The sequence below is a fragment of the Protomyctophum parallelum genome (genome assembly GCF_964188405.1).
Source record: "Protomyctophum parallelum genome assembly, chromosome: 21".
NCBI lineage: Eukaryota > Metazoa > Chordata > Actinopteri > Myctophiformes > Myctophidae > Protomyctophum > Protomyctophum parallelum.
In genome coordinates, this window is record NC_139713.1 from 40,725,662 (window position 1) to 40,743,963 (window position 18,302).

The window sequence follows — 18,302 nt, forward strand, 5'->3', positions numbered from 1 at the left end:
GTCAACAACTCAGGAGAAAGAACTTAAGGCAGTAAATGCACGGCAGCACCATTTCTTCTTAGCACCCTAAACCTTAGCAATAGGTCTAGGATTATTTAATCCAAATCCAATGGTTGTGTACCATATAGTAATAATAAACTTTATTTGTATAGCACTTTTCATACATAGAATGCAGCTCAAAGTGCTTCACAGGGCAGGACACAAAAATAAAATACAATAAAACACAAGTAGTTAAAATGATAGAACAATAGCAGAGAACAAAACCGAATATAAGAACATAAAATAAATAAAAACACATAAAAAAATAAAAAAATAGAACTCAACTAAAAGCAAGGGTGAAGAGGTGAGTCTTGAGTTGAGATTTAAAAATGTCTACAGAGGGTGCGTGTCTGAGCTCGAATGGAAGTTTATTCCAGGCTGTTGGGCCATAGAAGCAAAAAGCTGCCTCACCGTACTTTTTTGTGCACATTCTTTTAGGCACTTCAAGTAGGCCAGCGTTGGAGGACCTGAGGGGGCGGCTAGGGACATATCTAGGTAGGCAGTCACGGAGGTACGGAGGTGCGAGACCATTGAGAGCTTTATAGACAAGTAACAGAATTTTAAAGTCAATCCTGAAAACAACCGGAAGCCAGTGCAGTGATGCCAAAACTGGAGTAATATGTTCTCTCATCTTAGTTCTAGTTAAAACTCTAGCTGCTGCATTTTGGACAAGTTGTAATCTGTCAGTCGTTTTCTTAGGGAGTCCTGAAAAGAGTGCATTGCAGTAGTCAAGCCGAGAAAAAACAAAGGCGTGGATTAGCGTTTTTGCATCGTCCAAGGACAAATAGGATCTGATCCGTGCAATATTTCTAAGGTGAAAAAAAGCAATCTTGGTAACATGATTAATGTGTGAATTAAAATTCAATTCAGAATCAATAATAACCCCCAGGTTCTTTACTGTACTGTTACTTTCTACAGTCAGGTTGCCAAGTCTGCTAATTATTGATTATTTTTGCTCGCTAGAACCGATTATGAGAACTTCTGTCTTATCCTCATTTAGTTTGAGAAAGTTCTCACTCATCCAACATTTGATGCTAGACAGACAGGTCATATAGGCTACAGTATGTTAAAACTAAACACTCATGGCCAGAGCAAGACAGTTTATTTTATTCTCCATTTCTTTACAAGATAGGACAAACGTTTAGGCTGACTGCTGGATTGTCCAAATATGAACCGCTTTAAGTAGTGATCATAAATAAATTGCAAGTAAGGCATCCCCAAAGTTCAGAAAGTTGTAAGATTGTGATAAAAGACTGCTTTTTAATTGAAATTTAAAGCATCAATTTTGTTAGAAAGGAGATACCAACTGTTGTTACTGTATTTTGCAGGTGGAGAATTGTGGTTCATGGTGGAATTGATGGCTTTAGCCGTCTAATTGTCTACCTTTCTGCTGCCACCAACAACCGTGCATCAACAGTGCTGAACAGCTTCCTGCAGGCAGTCCGGTCGTATGGAATTCCTTCTCGTGTGCGGTCTGATAAAGGAGGGGAGAATATTGAAGTAGCACGCTATATGGTGACGCACAGAGGACTAGACCGTAATTCCCACATTACCGGAAGAAGTGTACACAACCAGAGGTATTACCGTAATTCTTTAACAAATGTGCTCATATATTTTTAGCTTTAAGACCTGATGGCGAATGTTTTCTTAATCCTGACAGTTTTCCGGAAAACTTATTACTATTATGAGAGGTGCTGGGCTGTGGCTGGCTCAGCGGTCCAGGCACCAGTCTGGCAGTGTGCCGCGGGTTCGACTCCAGATCCCGACGGCCTTTACTGCATGTCACCCCCCCCATCTCTCCCCATTTCCTGTCAGCCTACTGTCTATCCCTCCATAAAAAATCAGACCCGTCTGAAGGGAGTGGTGCTGTACTGTACTGTACAGTACAAGCGCTCCTCCCTGGCCTGTCTGTGTGTTAGGCTGTGCAACAGTGACACTTGGTGGTGAACAAACGCTGTAACGCTATTTTCTTGCTCGGATACAGCCACAGCCACACACATAGCTGTCTATAGGAGTGGTTGCAACACTATAAAATAAAGACGAAAGCCTAAAAAAAACATTAAACTTATGTTTTTGGCCACCGACCCCATCTCAAAAAATAGCATATCTACAAGCTTGTAGCGTGGCACGAAGTGACGCACTATATAATTGTCTTTGCTCAAATCTAAAATGACATGGATGCTTTCCCCCAGTTTTAAAGGGTTAAACTTACAACCTGGGTGTGATCTTTAATTCGGACCTCTCATTTAGCCCTCAAGTCACATGAGTAGTTCAGACATGTTATTTTCAGCTACACAATATAGCTAGAATACAAAAGGTATATTTTTCATTTCCTGAAAAATGAACATTTTGGAGTTTGGTGGTTTCTTTCAGACAGCATAGATATATAGGGTGCCATTTTGAAGATAGCGTTTTACAATGGGGTAATACAGAAATTGCCCTCGCTCTGCACTCGGCCTGTGTTGAACACACACACATATGGCATACGGCGTTCCTGAATATTTTAGCATTGTGGGAGTGTCCATATGTTAATTATTTTCGCTTTGCGCAATTTGCTATTAAGCCCCTTGACCTAGAAACACTCAGTGCATAACGATTAGACATGGGTCTGACCACCTCATAAACGCAACAAGCACTGTTTGATTTTACACTTGAGCGGCTCTGGGAGGCTGCTAGAGTGTTGCCATGTCTGTTTATTATAAGCGGCTTCTTTTTCTGTAAAGTTGCTTGTAAATATTGGTAGTTGTACTATTTTGTGGTTGCTTTTCTTGTTTCTAAAGTGGTTATTTGGGCTTTTCTCCTAATGTTGTTTAAACCAGTGATCCTCACACAGCACATTCCCATGTCAAGGATCCCCAGATGAATGCATTTGCCCAACTAAGGACGGCTAATCCAAAAATTAAATAAAAAAATTCCAAGATTAATTTTGAAAATAGCAGATCTATACTAGCTCACAATGCATCACATTCATTCATTAAAACTATGAACTCTGACTGCAGGGGGCTATATATAATGATCATTATAACAATGTGCAAGAACATATTTAAAAAGAAGGAAGAACTTTATATTTGTGGACAATCAAAATATGTTTTTTTATTTTAATGTGGTGTCATTAAAATGAATCTGGATATGGCTATCTATCTGTCTACTATCTAGACAATAAAATCATGGCACTTCATTTAAAATAGGTTGCAGACCCCTGTTATATGCGCTTATTTTTATAGACCTATTTACTTGTTTCTATGAGACATGGCAACAGCCTTTTTTTGCGTCTTTTTTTTGTAAAATGTTGAGATTAGAAACGGCCATAATTCATTTCTCAACCTTAAAAATAAATAAAAACATCTCCATAATCCTTGGGAAGTTTGCTTTCATATGCTGTATCACACCCGATTCAAGTCTTCTTCAATAAAATGCTACGAGCGAAGACAATATACCATCGGGGCCACAGGCACAGCATTAAGCAGCAGCATTCAACTCATTCCTTCATCATGACTTGAATGAAATAAAATATAATAAACGTTATTTTACTGGTGTTTTTCAATAGAAACAAATTATTTTGAGGCATAAAGGTGACAGCATGCAGTGCAATAGGAATAATTAACCCAAATGTGACAAAGTCATGTCATGTCTTCTATGGTGCCAGCCTGAAGAAATGTAATACCACGATCCCCAAAGTGCGCATTCCGTATGTGACATCAGCTGACTGGTAAAGAGAATAGTACGGACATGTTGATTGGGTACGTCTCAAACACGCCTTAAACACACCCATGACTAATTCAAGGCCGTTTTGCGCACTCCACGGGGTGTCGAAAGCGCTTCTTAACATGCCCAAATTTGCAATATGACATACAACACGCTCCTAAATGGCACCCATAGGGTGCAAGTCTTACAACTACAACCTATCTCAAACCCTCCCTGTGCTGCCCCTTCCACAGGGCAGCATACCTAAACCTAACCTTAACCCATGTCTAACCAATGACTACGGTAGTCTAAACTACCGGTAAGTATGCACCCCGATATGTAATGTCCCCTCCCTTTCTTTGGCTGTGCTTTCTTTTTATCCAGGATAGAGAGATTATGGCGGGATGTCTTTGGGGGAGTGTTGGACCTCTTCTACACGTGCTTCAGCAATCTGGAGAGGGAGGGTCTACTCAACCCAGATGATGAAGTTCACATCTATGCACTGCATAGGAGCTTTCTGCCACACCTTCAGAGGCACCTGCAGTTCTTCGTGGACGGCTGGAACAACCATAGATTGCGTACAGAGGGACATCGGTCACCTCTGCAGTTATGGACTCGGAACCAACGTGAGGGACAAGACCCCATCCAGGTAGGTTGTTTAAAGACAGAGCTTGACTGTACAATGTTGAAGATAAAACTAAATGTTAACACAGAGATGATACAGCTACACAGGTCCAGGCAGGGGTTGACAACTTAACACCAATGGTTATCTCACTGCCCGTGGCAAGTAAAAAAAACCTTTTGGGCAAGTGGAGTATGCTTTCAGGTTGCTGACAGGCAAGTGGCTATCACCGAAAATGTACTTTTTGGGGCAAATGGGCATAACCTTTGGGTAAGTAGAACATGACCTGTACTTGCCCGATGGGCAAGTGCTTCCAAGACCTTCATATCAACTGTCAACCCCTGCAGATTGAAGCGTGTAGCCCTTCAAAAGCACTTCATACTTGTATGCTGCAGGATCTTGCTGCTTTAGATAAGATATTTACATCTTTGTATGTTTCATTTTAACTTTAGGTTGACATGGAGTATGGGGTTGATTGGCAAGGAGCATATGGTCACCATCATCAAGGAATCACTGTCCCTGAAGTGCAGCTGCCACAGGCATTGAAGATGTCCAGCTATTACCAAATCCCGAGGGCCCCTTTTCTGATGTGTTGAATGTGTACAGTGAGTCGGTTGCCATATTAACTGAGATAATGAGAACTTGAAACATGTAAACATAAAAAGTCCCTTAAATCAAATGACAGTGCTGGTATTCTCTCCTTTCCTGTAAAGTTAACTTGAAACATGTACCTGTTTCAAGCTGGGAACGTCTTTGTAATTGTTTTAGATTTATGGGGGGGGGGGGGGGGGGGGGGGTTATGGCATTGAGGAGGCAGAAACAGAGCGAGCGAGCGAGCGCTGTTCATGCAGGGACAAGCTGGAGTTTGAAAAGCATTTTCAACGAGGGCGGTGCAAATAAGAGCAATTTTAGGCATGTGTGCAACGTGCCAACTGTTTTTTTTACTTTGTTTTTATTTTCCAAACAACAATCGAAACGTACATACATACATTCAAGAAAAACAAGAGCAAATGAAGACAAACCAGTACAAGGGACAAAACAAACAAAAGAGGGGGGAGAGAGATGCACACAATTCACTCTTGTATAAATTAAGTTTTTCAAATGGCTCTGCCTTGGTCCTCAGATTATGAGTCATTTTCTCCATGAGATATATTTCTTCCATCCAGTGCTCCTCTCTACGAGGGTCTGCTTTCAACCATCTCCTGGTGATGGCTTTCTTAGCTATTAGCAATATTCTGAACAGGTATAAGTCCTCATGTCCTATTATGTCCTCCGATGTCAGTCCAAAGTATAAACTACGGTGGTCACGAATTATGTTATATACTAAGGTTATATCCCATAATCTTCACCAGGTTCTGGTGAACAGTCCCAAAATGCCTGCACCTTCTCACACAGTGATTGGCACTCCAACACCCACACTGTCTCCAGCAATATTGCTGCTCTCCCATTTGTTAGATTTTCATTTTTGGTGTAATAAAAACGTATCATTCTTCAACCCGAACTCGTTGAATGTTACCTCTATACCTCTATACAATCTGGAGACAACCTGTGAAGGTGTTAGTTTGTATGCACCCGTCAATACACAAATTACTTTCACTAAAAAAAATAACTTCCACTGAAATTCCTTTGATTTCAGTATAAAATATCTGAAAACAATCTGTTTTCCAAATCAAATTCGCTCTTAAGTTGTTCAATGATTTGAAGTGTTGACCATCAATAAGTGTGCATACAGCCGTCATTCCCCATCTTTCATAGGTTTTATCCATTACCCCAGACATGCCAACTGTTTTAAAGTATTGTACAGTAACGTCTCTCATGTTTATGTTGTACGATTACTACAAAACAATCTCAATGAGTTTCTGCCTACTTCCGGTCCAGAACTTGTCCCTATTTGTTGTCCCCATTCTCAGAAGTCTATGTAGGAGAGCCGCCATTAGACTGTCTATACATTTAATTTGTTTGTACAGGTAAATAATTTATGCCTCTCAAATCAATTAACTGTACATTTGGTTGTTCAAGGAGAGGGTATGTCTAATAAGAAATCTAATTCAAAATAAAGCTGTAATGTTTAAAAGCATTTTAGGCAATGCAGTAACAGCATATTTGACAGCAATCTGTGTTCTGAAAAATGGGAGAAAAGTAAATATTCTCTTGTCGACACCTATGAAGCTATGTTTCGAGGCCTATATTTAAGTAAGTCTTTGATTAAATTACAATTCTAATGAAGGCATTCTCAAGTTACGGTCACCTTTCCCCTATTTGGACAGACCCGTTTCAGGCCCAAAATACTTTCCCCACAAAAACAAGTACAAATAATTTGCACAGGTTGAGAACCACTGCATTAGACTTCAACCATCTAGGATTCTTATTCAATATCACTGAGGGGGGGGGGGGGGGGGGGGGGGGAATTGAGTTGTGAGTTTTCCAAACAGCAATGAAATGAGCTAGTACATTCAGAGCTTGTATCGAAGTTGAGAGAACAGACATTGAGAACAGGTCATAGCCAACGACAATGTCAAACACCCTATGGTTTTCAACCCTTTTCACATCAAGTCCAGTATTCAGCATTTGAGCCAAGAACCATTTGATGAGATTTTGCCTCCAACACACAGAAATTTGCATAAAGAGCCCCAACCAAGTGCATTGAAACCAGGGGGGCAGTCAGCCAGATATTTCGTGAAGCCTCATTTGAAATCGGTAGTTCATATAATGGCCTGTTGTGGCGCTGGACTGGACCCAAAAAGCCCCATAGCTCCATAGAGGCCCATGTATTTTGGCCCAACTTCACCTAGACTGTATTACCTTAATAAACATGGTCATGAATACTTTCTTCTTCCAGTCACTAGTTTAAAGTCTCATTTCTAATGTCATAATATTCTTTTTGGAAAATGATGGTCCCATTAATTAAAAAAATGACCATAAAGTCGCGTATGTTCTGAGGCGCGTGGCTACCGTTACAGTCTATGATCGGGATTCCCCTCCCACTCAAGTCTTCTCCTCCCACTCGAGTCAAAATAAAAACCAACGGAGAAGAAGGGGGGAAGTCCCGCCTCGTTGTCTGGGCAGCCAATGACCAGCTGGTACAAAACGGAGCCAGCCAATGGCCAGCTGGTACCAAAAGATGGCGACTTACATCAGGAATTAGCATATCATTACAGGCTTCATTTTACGTTCATGTTAGACCCGGGGAACGCTTTGTCCATATTTTTTACAGTCTATGATTGAAACATGCAGACTCCCATACAAATGAATAGATGATCACTGCCCATGGAATAAATGAATTGAAAGTAGTTTAATTATTAGGCCATAAATACTTGCTCAAGTTATCAGTGCAATCTCAAAACAAACATCTCTTAGCAAACAGTGCAGCATTAATCCGTATTAATCCGAACAAAAATAAAATCTTTGTGGCAACATGAAAGTGCAGCAAGTTGTCTCCATAAGTACATACAATAAAAACAGTCTCTTTATCTCCATAAGGAGGCATAGAATATTATAAAACAAACGTCTCTTTTCAACTCCATAAGGAGGCACAGAATAATAAAACGTCTCTTTTCAACTCCATAAGGAGGATAAAATATACAAACGTCTCTTTTCAACTCCATAAGGATAAAATAATATACAAACGTCTCTTTTCAACTCCAGGAGGAGGATAAAATATACAAATAAAACAAACGTCTCTTTTCAACTCCAGAAGGAGGATAAAATAATATACAAATAAAACAAACGTCTCTTTTCATCTCTAGGAGGCATAAAATAATAATAAAGGCATTAATACTGGCCAAATCCAGTGTCAGATGACGAGATGCTTGCCATTAGGCCGTCTTTAAAGTCATCATAGCTGGTGGGGATTTTAGAGAGCTTCAGTTTGAGGAAACAGGTGGAGGACTGTGGCAGTGTGGTCTCCGCAACATCTACTTCCAGGAAGTCAGGAAGAACATTCCACCCAGTCCAGAAAGTGAGCAGCTTCTTCAGCACCTCTGAAGAACCTAGAGGCAGAATGCAGAACAGTTTTAAGGACAACTTCAGTTTTTTCAACCAAGGGTCATGTTTTAGGTTGTTATTAGAGAAAGTAAAAGATTTGTGTTATTTGTTTTTCATTTGCTGCTTTTTCATTTTAGGGATTTTAGCCGTTTTTGACAGGGGCCGGGGGAGCATATTTTACAAAATATTATGGTGTTTTTTTAATTTATTTACTATAGTCCTAATAAACCCCAGGATATTACATCTGGCCACAAAAAAATAAATAAATCACAGGATCTACTGAATGTGAAGGTAACCTACTGGGGGGAAGCCACACTGTCATAGGCTCAATATGTCAGTTTGACACATTCAGTAGATCTTGTGTTCTCTATCGTATCAGAGACTATCTCTCCACCCAACATATTTCATATGTATGGGGAATGTCCCCACCTCACTTGTGACGTGGATATCTCTTTAAGACACACCAGTTGCACTGGCACGCACGGGTATATAAGGCCCAGGTGTGCGTGATTACACTGCTTTTTTGATCTCCACCGAGCAGTCCAAGACGTGGTCTCCTCAACGGAAGTGCAGAGCAAGTTATCAACAATAACTGCATTTTTTAGACTTTTTGAAAAGCAACTACTCACGAGTTCTGGCAGCCGGATTAATCCACTGCTGGAGGCAGGTTAGAGAGCTGGCGTGGATCGCTCCTCTCTGGATTGCTGTCACACAGCTCGTTTGTACGTATAGCAAACAAAAACAGGGTAACCAGCCAAAACACCGTTACAGGCGTATTGCTGACATAGTGTTAGTTTACGCGTCCTGTGGTGTAGCCTGTCTGTCGACCTGTGGGCAGGGACACAGACAGGACCATTGGCTCCGTAATCCTGTAAAGCAGCGGAATAATCGCATTTATATGTTTGTATCACTGGCTTGGTGTCAGTTAACGCATCCGTGATGCATATTCCGTGGGCTGGAGTGGACCTGCGTTTGGCGCAGCGAAACATCAGCCCCGCTATAGGCTTATCATTTAACACAGCACACTATACACTGTATAGTATACAGGCGTATTGTCGCTGGGGCGGCTTCCGCGTCTTTGGTGCTGTGTTTTTTTGCCTCGCCTCGTGAGAGACAGAGCTCCCTGGGGTGTATTGCGGCTAAAGCCGTTCACACACCCTGGTGTAGACTGCGTGGTAGAACCCGTACGGACGGGGGAAGCCACGGAGCAAGCTTATCCTCCGAACCGTGGGTCCTGTCAGTCATAGACAGGACGAGCTAATTCCACAACAAACAAAGTTTGGTCTCCAGAGCACGGTGATATATCGTAGGGTAAATTGTTGCCTGGAAAGTCGAGCGGACTGTTCTAGTAGACCAAACAGTGGAATTTATTATTTGGCATACGTATATACACTATATAATGCAAAACGTTTGGAGCAGAGTGTTTGTCTCCAACTCAAACACTCTGTGTCTCAGTGCAGCTAGGAAATTCAGGTGCAACCTCCTCCAGAGAGAGAGAGAGAGACATAGAAACTCAGTGGCTGTTGTTTAGTTATTTTTCTATTTGGAAAGATCCCCATTAGCTGATGCCATGGCAGTCAGCTAGTCTTTTGGGGTCCACATGAAACATGTTACCAAGAGAAAAAACAAAACAAAACAACAACACATGAATATCAATATGTGACTGAGAGACAGCAGTGTAAATTGCACATAGGGTAAATTGTGCCCTCACTTCTCAAGCACATTACTATACTCCCCGTTTTTTGAGCATGTTTAAACAGTTAAATTTGTATTCATTTAATATAACATATTAAAATAATAGTGTATATAGGTATTGAATTAAATGGAAACAGCAGGGGTTTCTCTGGGGCTGTGTGGGGCACATATGCCCATGGCATATGTGCCATGACCAGTGGGTGACCTGTGGGTTCCCTGGTCATGCGATAGCAGCTCATGAAGATCCTGACTCCTGTATGAATCTCTTCCTCTTGCCAGTTGAGGCTAGGAGGCTATGAATGAAGGAATCCGACGGCCATATAACACACTATACAGGGGTATTGCTGGTGGGGCGCCAGTTTACGCTCCTGTGGTGTAGCCTGTCTGTCGATCTGAGTGCAGTGACACAGACAGGACCAGTGGCCCGGTAATCCTTAAAGGCAGTGGAATAAAACGCACTATACGGGTGTATTATTGGCATGGCGTCAATTCACGCATCCATGCTGCATATTCTGTGGGCTGGAGTGGACCTGCGAGTGCGCAGTGAATAGTTGTGTATATTCGTACGTCTCTAAATGTTTTGATGAATTGAAAATGGTGGGCCCTATGCTTTATGGTGTCGTCCACTCACTGTTAACAGTATTTGTATTGAGTCGTACTTGAAATGTACTGTAATTCTGCAAACTGTTAGTAAATCAATCAATCAAAACAACAGCCCGGCCAGGCTATAGCATTAAAACGCACTATACAGGCGTATTGTCGCTAGGGCGACTTCCGCATCTGTAGTGCTGTCTTTTTGCTTCGCCTCGTGAGAGAGAGCTCACTTGAGTGTATTGCAGCTAAAGCTGTTCACGCACTCCGGTGTAGACTGCGTGGTAGAACCCGTACGGACGGGGGAAGCCGCGGAGCAAGCTCATTTAACACAGCACACTATACACTGTATAGTATACAGGCATATTGTCGCTGGGGCGGCTTCCGCGTCTTTAGTGCTGTGTTTTTTGCCTCACCTCGTGAGAGAGAGCTCACTTGAGTGTATTGCAGCTAAAGCCATTCACGCACTCCGGTGTAGACTGCGTGGTAGAACCCGTACGGACGGGGAACACCACGGAGCAAGCTCATCCTCCGAACCGTGGGTCCTGTCATAGACAGGATGAGCGTATCGCTGCCGTGGCAGCCAGCTTCCGCGTTCAGGTGTAGTAGCGCACTATACGGCGTATTGCTGTGTCAGTTGACGTGACCGTGGTGTAGTTCCGTCTGTGGAACTTGGTTCAGTTACACAGACAGGACGTGCTGAGTCTGCCAGGAGCAAGCCCTGAAATCACAGCCATTTGCACACTACTGTATATACGGCGTATTGCTGACAGTGTCAGCTCACGCGTCCGTGATGTAGTTTCGCCAATTTCGGCAACTCGAGTGTGCCGCGGCTGTCGGGCGGAATACTATGTACGGTGCATCACGGCAAGGCCGTTCACGCACCTATAGGTGTAAACTTGCATGGTATAATCCAGTTACTGGGTCGAAACCACAAAGTAAGCTCCTTCTCATCCCGAGAATGCACTATGGCTATCTAGGCGCAGCTAGCTAACACAGGGCTATTCTGTCACTGCTTCAGCACCGGCTTATATACGGCGCTTATGTGACCATAAGGGCCCAGACCTTATTGAGGAGCTGCAGCGACCGGCTTTCAGGCTCCCCAGGCAGCGGGCAATGCTATTGATGCCCTTTGGTGAGGCGCCGTCTGTGGCAGCCCCAGGCCAAGCTGCGATAGGAGGACAAGCTCCCCCACGCTGCCTATTGAGCCGTCGGCCATGTTTGGCAAAAAGGCCAGTGCTTTGCTACAGCATCCCAAGGAGGCTGTGGAGGTGCACAGGAGGTGCAGGAATGCTCCGGCAAGGCCATGAGTAGCCTGCCTCGGTCACCCCTCAGGCTGTGCAACCCCAGTCAGGTTTGGCAGTCCCAGGGACCTACAGGCCAACCGGCAGGGTATGGCTAAAATGTGCTCGGCGGGCTAAGCCCATCCCTCAGTCCTGACAGTTAAGGCCCCAGACCCCACCCGCTGTCTCTCGGGACAGCGGTTGTCCTGGAAGACAATTCAGGTGGACCCCTGGGTGGGTTCCACTATGTATTCGGGAGGGTGGGGTGCTGCTTACAGCACTCCTGGCAAGGAAAGGCTGAGGGTCTTACAGGCCATCCTCCAAGGCGACTGGCTTGCCATGCTCGACCGGGGATGTTTATTCTCAGATCCCGGGTCTGACGCACTGACCGGCTTGTCTTAGATGACAGAACCTTCGAGTCCCGTGTCCTCCCATTCGGCATATGTCTAGCCCCCCGATTGGACATAGTCCTTGGCGGGAGGGCCTTTGCATCCTAAATTGGATAACTGAATGGTGTGTGCTCGCTCAGAGGTGCAGTGCCACAACAACGTGGCCAGGCACCTGCAGCACTTTGGGTACCTAGGCCGGCACCTCAACAAGAGGCCTTGCAGGCGTCAACTCTCACAGTCCGCAGCGCTCCTCGGCATGTGTTAGAGGGCAAAGCAGGGACTCTGTCCCTTGCTCTAGTGAGTCGGGCCACCCTCAGGTTGTGCCTCCGCCCCTTAGGGCTGAGGGCAATCATGGTGCACTTTGTGCCTCCGGCTCTTCTGAACATGCGGCCAGTGCATTATCTGTCATTCACAGTCATGCACTACGTCGTTGACAGCGTCAGTTTACACGTTCCACGTTGTTCCAGCAAATGCACACTGCTGTTCACACAGCAGAATGTGACGAGACTGTCAGGGGTGAGCAGGACCACCATAAGGTTGTATTACGGCATGGCCGTTTAAACACCTGGGTGTAATTCTGTGTGTTGGAGACCGGTTGAGCTCCCTCCTCATCCAGAGGTAATCGTGTGGCTAGGCCAGGGATCTGGCAACATGGCGGGCCGCTGTCCCACACAAGGGCGACACAATAGTCACCCAGTTGGTCCTCATACCGTTCATCCCTCACACAATAGGCCAGCAGTCCCTCCTCGGGGAGTGGTACTGTCTGCCTTACGGCATGAGCCAATTAAGCCTGTGGAGACAGGACAGCATTCTTGCTGTTAGCACTGCAGTGTCAGCCACAAGAATGTCCCTGTCAGTGAGGGGTGCTGCCGCTTCCTACATGGCAATGCTTAGGTGTTGTCGCCATCAATCCCTGCATTTTGCCCTACGGCCTGATCGGAGTGTGAGCCAGTCAGTCTATTGATTTTCACCCTTCCCACCCTCCTAAGCAGGGTGGTGAAGCAGGGTAAATGGGCCTAACTGTCTTAGGCAGATAGTCTCCAAGACTGGACTTCACTCATTGGCTTGTGAAACAATCCGACAGGCATATAGGTGGGCAGGCAGGCCAGCCCCAACAGGAACATGTGCACATTCCACACAGGGCCTCGCTGCCGCATGGGCTTACGGTGAGGTGCCCTCAAATCTGAGATCTGTGGGACAGCCTCTTGATTGACGCTGTCAGCATTTATCAGGTTTTACCATTATGTGGTATCAGTGTGGCAGCCAGCACCCTTCTCACTGGGTGTGTGCTTAGCTCCGCAGCATAAACGCGATGGGAACTATGCACAAAGACGAAGGCCATCCACTTTTGACTTGTAAAACTGTGATGTGACATAAGGATCATTCCGGTTCGGAGAACAGGGCTCCAACAGTCAGCTGACCAAGTGTTGAAGGGTGCCCTGAGGCCCAGAGGAGCTCAGGTTAGGGACCCAATCAGGCCCATCTGGGGTTAGCTCTGGAGGCTCTACAACATTTAGTCAGTGAGCGTGACATGCTCAAGACAGCAGTCTTGCCGGCGTCACATCTGCAAGGAGAAATGGGGGAGTTGCGGGCTCTGTCATTCCATAATGACCTCTGCAGGCCTATGCCGGATGATGGTATAGTCTTATGCCCCAAACCGGCCTTTCTCCCCAATGTTCACAAAAGGGCACGTCTCAATCAGGTGATTGAGCTCTGTCCTACCATCGTCATACAGACAGTCGACGTACAGAGAAGGAGTCGGTCCCCACTCTGCCCTATTGGAGCATTAGATTCGTATGCCAGGGCCACACAAGGCCCACAGAGTAACGAACCAGCTCTTTGAGTGCTTCAAGTGAGAGTGCATGGATTACAGAGGTTATCCAGCACACAAACAGGTAGGAGTACCAGTGCCGCCTGGAGGGCAGGCACACTCCACCTGGGGACGCTGTGGAAAGGTACGTCCCTGACCGACCTGCACAGCGGCGACATAGCCTACTCTGTCTAATGTACATTCACCCGGTTATACCGGCTGAACATGCAGCGTTCGCTCCCTTCGGGGAGTTGGTATCGCATGCTACTCAGCGGTGGGTGTCATTGTCACCTTCACCAGTCAAGCCAACCTTGCGTCTGGTGGGTTGGCTTGGGCGGCCCTTCACCCCTGTGGTCTCTGGCCTTAGCGTCTTGCGGGGCCGGGCTCTGAGTGGCGCCTAGCGCCTGAGCATTTGGCGGCGGATGGCGTCTGGCTGTCCGGCCGTTCCAGGGGTTGTAAATACATTACATTGAACATACATGATAAATCATTCCAAATTCAGTATGTGCTGGGTCGGAGCCCACTGGTGGTGTCTTTGGGGTTCTGGTACTGCTTCGCTTCCTCACGAGGTGTCTTACAGAGTTCCCCATACATATGAAATATGTTGGGTGGAGAGATAGTCTCTGATACGATAGAGAACGTGTGGTTACTTTGTAACCTATGTTCTCTGAGTGAAGAGACTATCTCTCCACCTCGATGTCGCTCAGAAGCGGTGTCGATCAAGTAAACCAGTGTAATCACGCACACCTGGGCCTTATATACCCGTGCGTGCCAGTGCAACTGGTGTGTCTTAAAGAGATATCCACGTCACAAGTGAGGTGGGGACATTCCCCATACATATGAAATATGTTGGGTGGAGAGATAGTCCCTTCACTCAGAGAACATAGGTTACAAAGTAACCACACGATGTTGTGGCCAGATGACATTTCCTGGGGTTTATTAGGACAATAATAAAAAATAATAAAAATAAATTGCTATAAAATGTTGTAAAAAAAATACATATTTAGCACCATGCTCGAATACCCCCGCCCCCTGTCAAAAACAGCTAAAATCCCTAAAACGAAAGAAAGCAGCAAATGAAGAAAAAAACTAATCTTTTACTTTCTCTAATAACCTAAAACATGACCTTTGGTTGAAAAAAAAAACTAAAGTCGTCCTTTAAGTGATGGGGTTCAAGAAAAATGTTCCACACAACTAATTTGACATCACCAAGGGTAATGCCCTTAAACAGGGCTTTTAACCACTAGAGCCCTAGCTAAAATGTTGGTATAGACTGTAGAGGGTAAAACCGACTCATTGGTTATGGTCTGAAAATACACATCCAACATATTCATAGAAAAGTGTAGTTTAATGTGCAACAACCCAATTGTATACAATATGTAGTGGGGGTCCCTGCTTAATTTCTCAGCTAAAGGGCCGAAGACCCCTCCACTAAAAGACGAGGAAAATACTTACTGTTCTCAATGAACTGGCGGAGGAAACTGACAGCGCGAGACACTTCTTCAACGGTGCACCCAGTGTTATTATTGATGTCCTGTTCATCAGGCCACTGAATCTTGTCCAAGATCATCTAAAAAAATAAATCCCTTATAGTCTCTCATTCTCTGGGGAATCACGGAAGCCTAATATTTGGTCATGCTTTAGACAGCAAGCTATGACAAAAAATATATATATGTGAAAAGTGAGGTGCGCTCTTATCATCGTACAAAATTGATGACGTAAAATTGTCCATTCATTGTCAATTTGTGTAAGACAAAGTTTGTGCACAAGCCAAAAGCTGGACATAGGAGCTAGTGCCCCTCAAAATATACAAGTCATCAATGTTCTTGATTGTACTTGCACTTGGGCAAGTTGTCAAAAGTAGAGGGGAAATTATACACATGGCCAGTGTCTGGAGACATTGATTTATAATAGATACAAGTAAGACGCGCAAACGCAGGAAGCAAACGCAGCTCGTGTGTGTGTGTGGTTGTTTGTGTGTGTGTGTGTGTGTGTGTGTGTGTGTGTGTGTGTGTGTGTGTGTGTGTGTGTGTGTGGTTGTGTGGTTGTGTGTGTGTGTGTGTGTGTGTGTGTGTGTGTGTGTGTGTGTGTGTGTGTGTGTGTGTGCTACAGCTGCGCCCTGTGTGTGTGTGTGTGTGTGTGTGTGTGTGTGTGTGTGTGTGTGTGTGCTACAGCTGCACCCTCTGGTGGCGGGCGGGTGGTGTCACAGCGGGACAGACACACACACAGACACACAGACACACAGACATGATCAGCAGGGTCTCATAGTTAGTGCTCACTGAATTCGCAATGACATGTTCTAATTGCTAGTTCCAATTTATAGACGTTTAGGTTTTACCTCTGGTGTCATCTCCATGTCAGAGGCCCTAGGCAAGAAATTGGCCACAGCATCTGGCCTGGAGCTGAAGAACTCCAACACACCGGTGTCAGCCAACCCCTTCTTCATTTGGTGGACTTGTTTGGTGGTCCTTTCAAGCACCTTGAGAAAACGAGACAATGAGCTTGGAAAAGGTTTGACAGACAACTAGATCTGTTTAATCTGGGTGAAAAGTTATTTATAAATCCTGTAGCATTTAAGCAAGTTATACTTACAGCATGCATCAGAAGCTGATCCCTCAGCCACCACCTGTTCTCAGCAGTCACAGCGGGCATGGACCAGGGACGACAGACAGTGTTGACTTGAGCCCTTTGCTCCTCTCCCAGGATCTCGGCTCCTTCCAGCTGATCAAAGACATTCAGAATTAATGGAATTTAGAGATTAGTACAGTCAATATAGAAAAGAGCACAAACGTAATAAATGCTTTAGTTGTAATAGCATATGTACAGGCTCATAATTTTCTAAAGCGATAATAGCTCTAAATTTTACACCACCAACCATTGCCATGAAGTACTGAATAGACCCGTTACAAGTCAAGCTGATAATGAGTAATGCAATTAAATATTTTGACGCTAGTCATGATTTAGAAATAGAAAATATATATATACACAAACCAAATCTACAACTTCTCGAACTTCCTATTCGACGCAGTCTTCAATGGTTATAGTTGCCGTTTCATACGACCCCCCGAACAGGACATGGACAATGGCCTGGCTTAGGCCATACAGACATGGGCCATCATTTAAAAAACAATGACCCAACACACGTCCTGCAACTATGAAGAAATCACTTTGAAGGAGTTCTGGGGAGGTGGATGGAAGGGGACCGTACCTATGTTCCCGCAGCTCTATGTTCCCTCAGCCTACGACAACCTACCTCCTCCCTCACCCTAACCTCCCCCGGGGCAGACACCTAAACCTAACCGCAACCCTCTCCCGACCCGCAGCGCACCCCCGGGGCAGACACCTAAACCTAACCGCAACCCTCTCCCGACCCGCAGCGCACCTCGGGGCTGAGGGAACATAGGGCTGAGGGAACATAGGTATGACCCCGATGGGGGGAGATGGTCTTGCTCACCCTCAAAGAGTAGAGTCTTTGGCTCTGAGAAGAAAGATTTACTTTAGTGCATTGCCACAAATGCCTCGTAGCATATCACTTTTCAAAGTATATGAATCCTATATAGCCATTGTACCAAGGTTGCGATGCCAAAAAACAAATTAGAATATCTGTTCTGTTCAGGGTCAAATTGGAAAACTTCAAGCACACTCTAGCAAGAACTTTGTTAACACTAGGAAGTCTGAGCAGCCGTTCTGACCGAATTTGAAATTTCAACGTTTATTTTCTTAGCCCATGGAGTCCAGAGAAAGTTCCCCTTGCATGACTTTGTCTAAATATTCGGTTGAAATCATCTCTGTTTTTTTTTCCATTTGAAACATTTTGTAAATATGATTTTAGGCATATATCTCTTACTCAGTCTGACTATAATCGGCCCAATCGACCGCCGTCACCCTTTCTCCCCCTCTCGTCTTTTGTTTGCGCTGCTTGATAATGGTGTTAATGGTGATTCCCCGACATTTCCTTTTCACTTGATATCGTTTCGTAGAGAGCGCCTACACAACCGATTTATATACCAAATGAAAGCCCCAATTCCATAGTTTACATGGTATTTTGATTTTTTTTAAATGAGCAAAAAATTAGCGAGTTATGGTGGTTATGGTGGTAGGGGTGGAGAAAAAAAAAGAACACACAAACAGACAGCTGGAGACGGCATTGTTGTTGTTCAAGCCTGCATTCCATGTCCAACGAATTAAATCATATACGTTTGGCT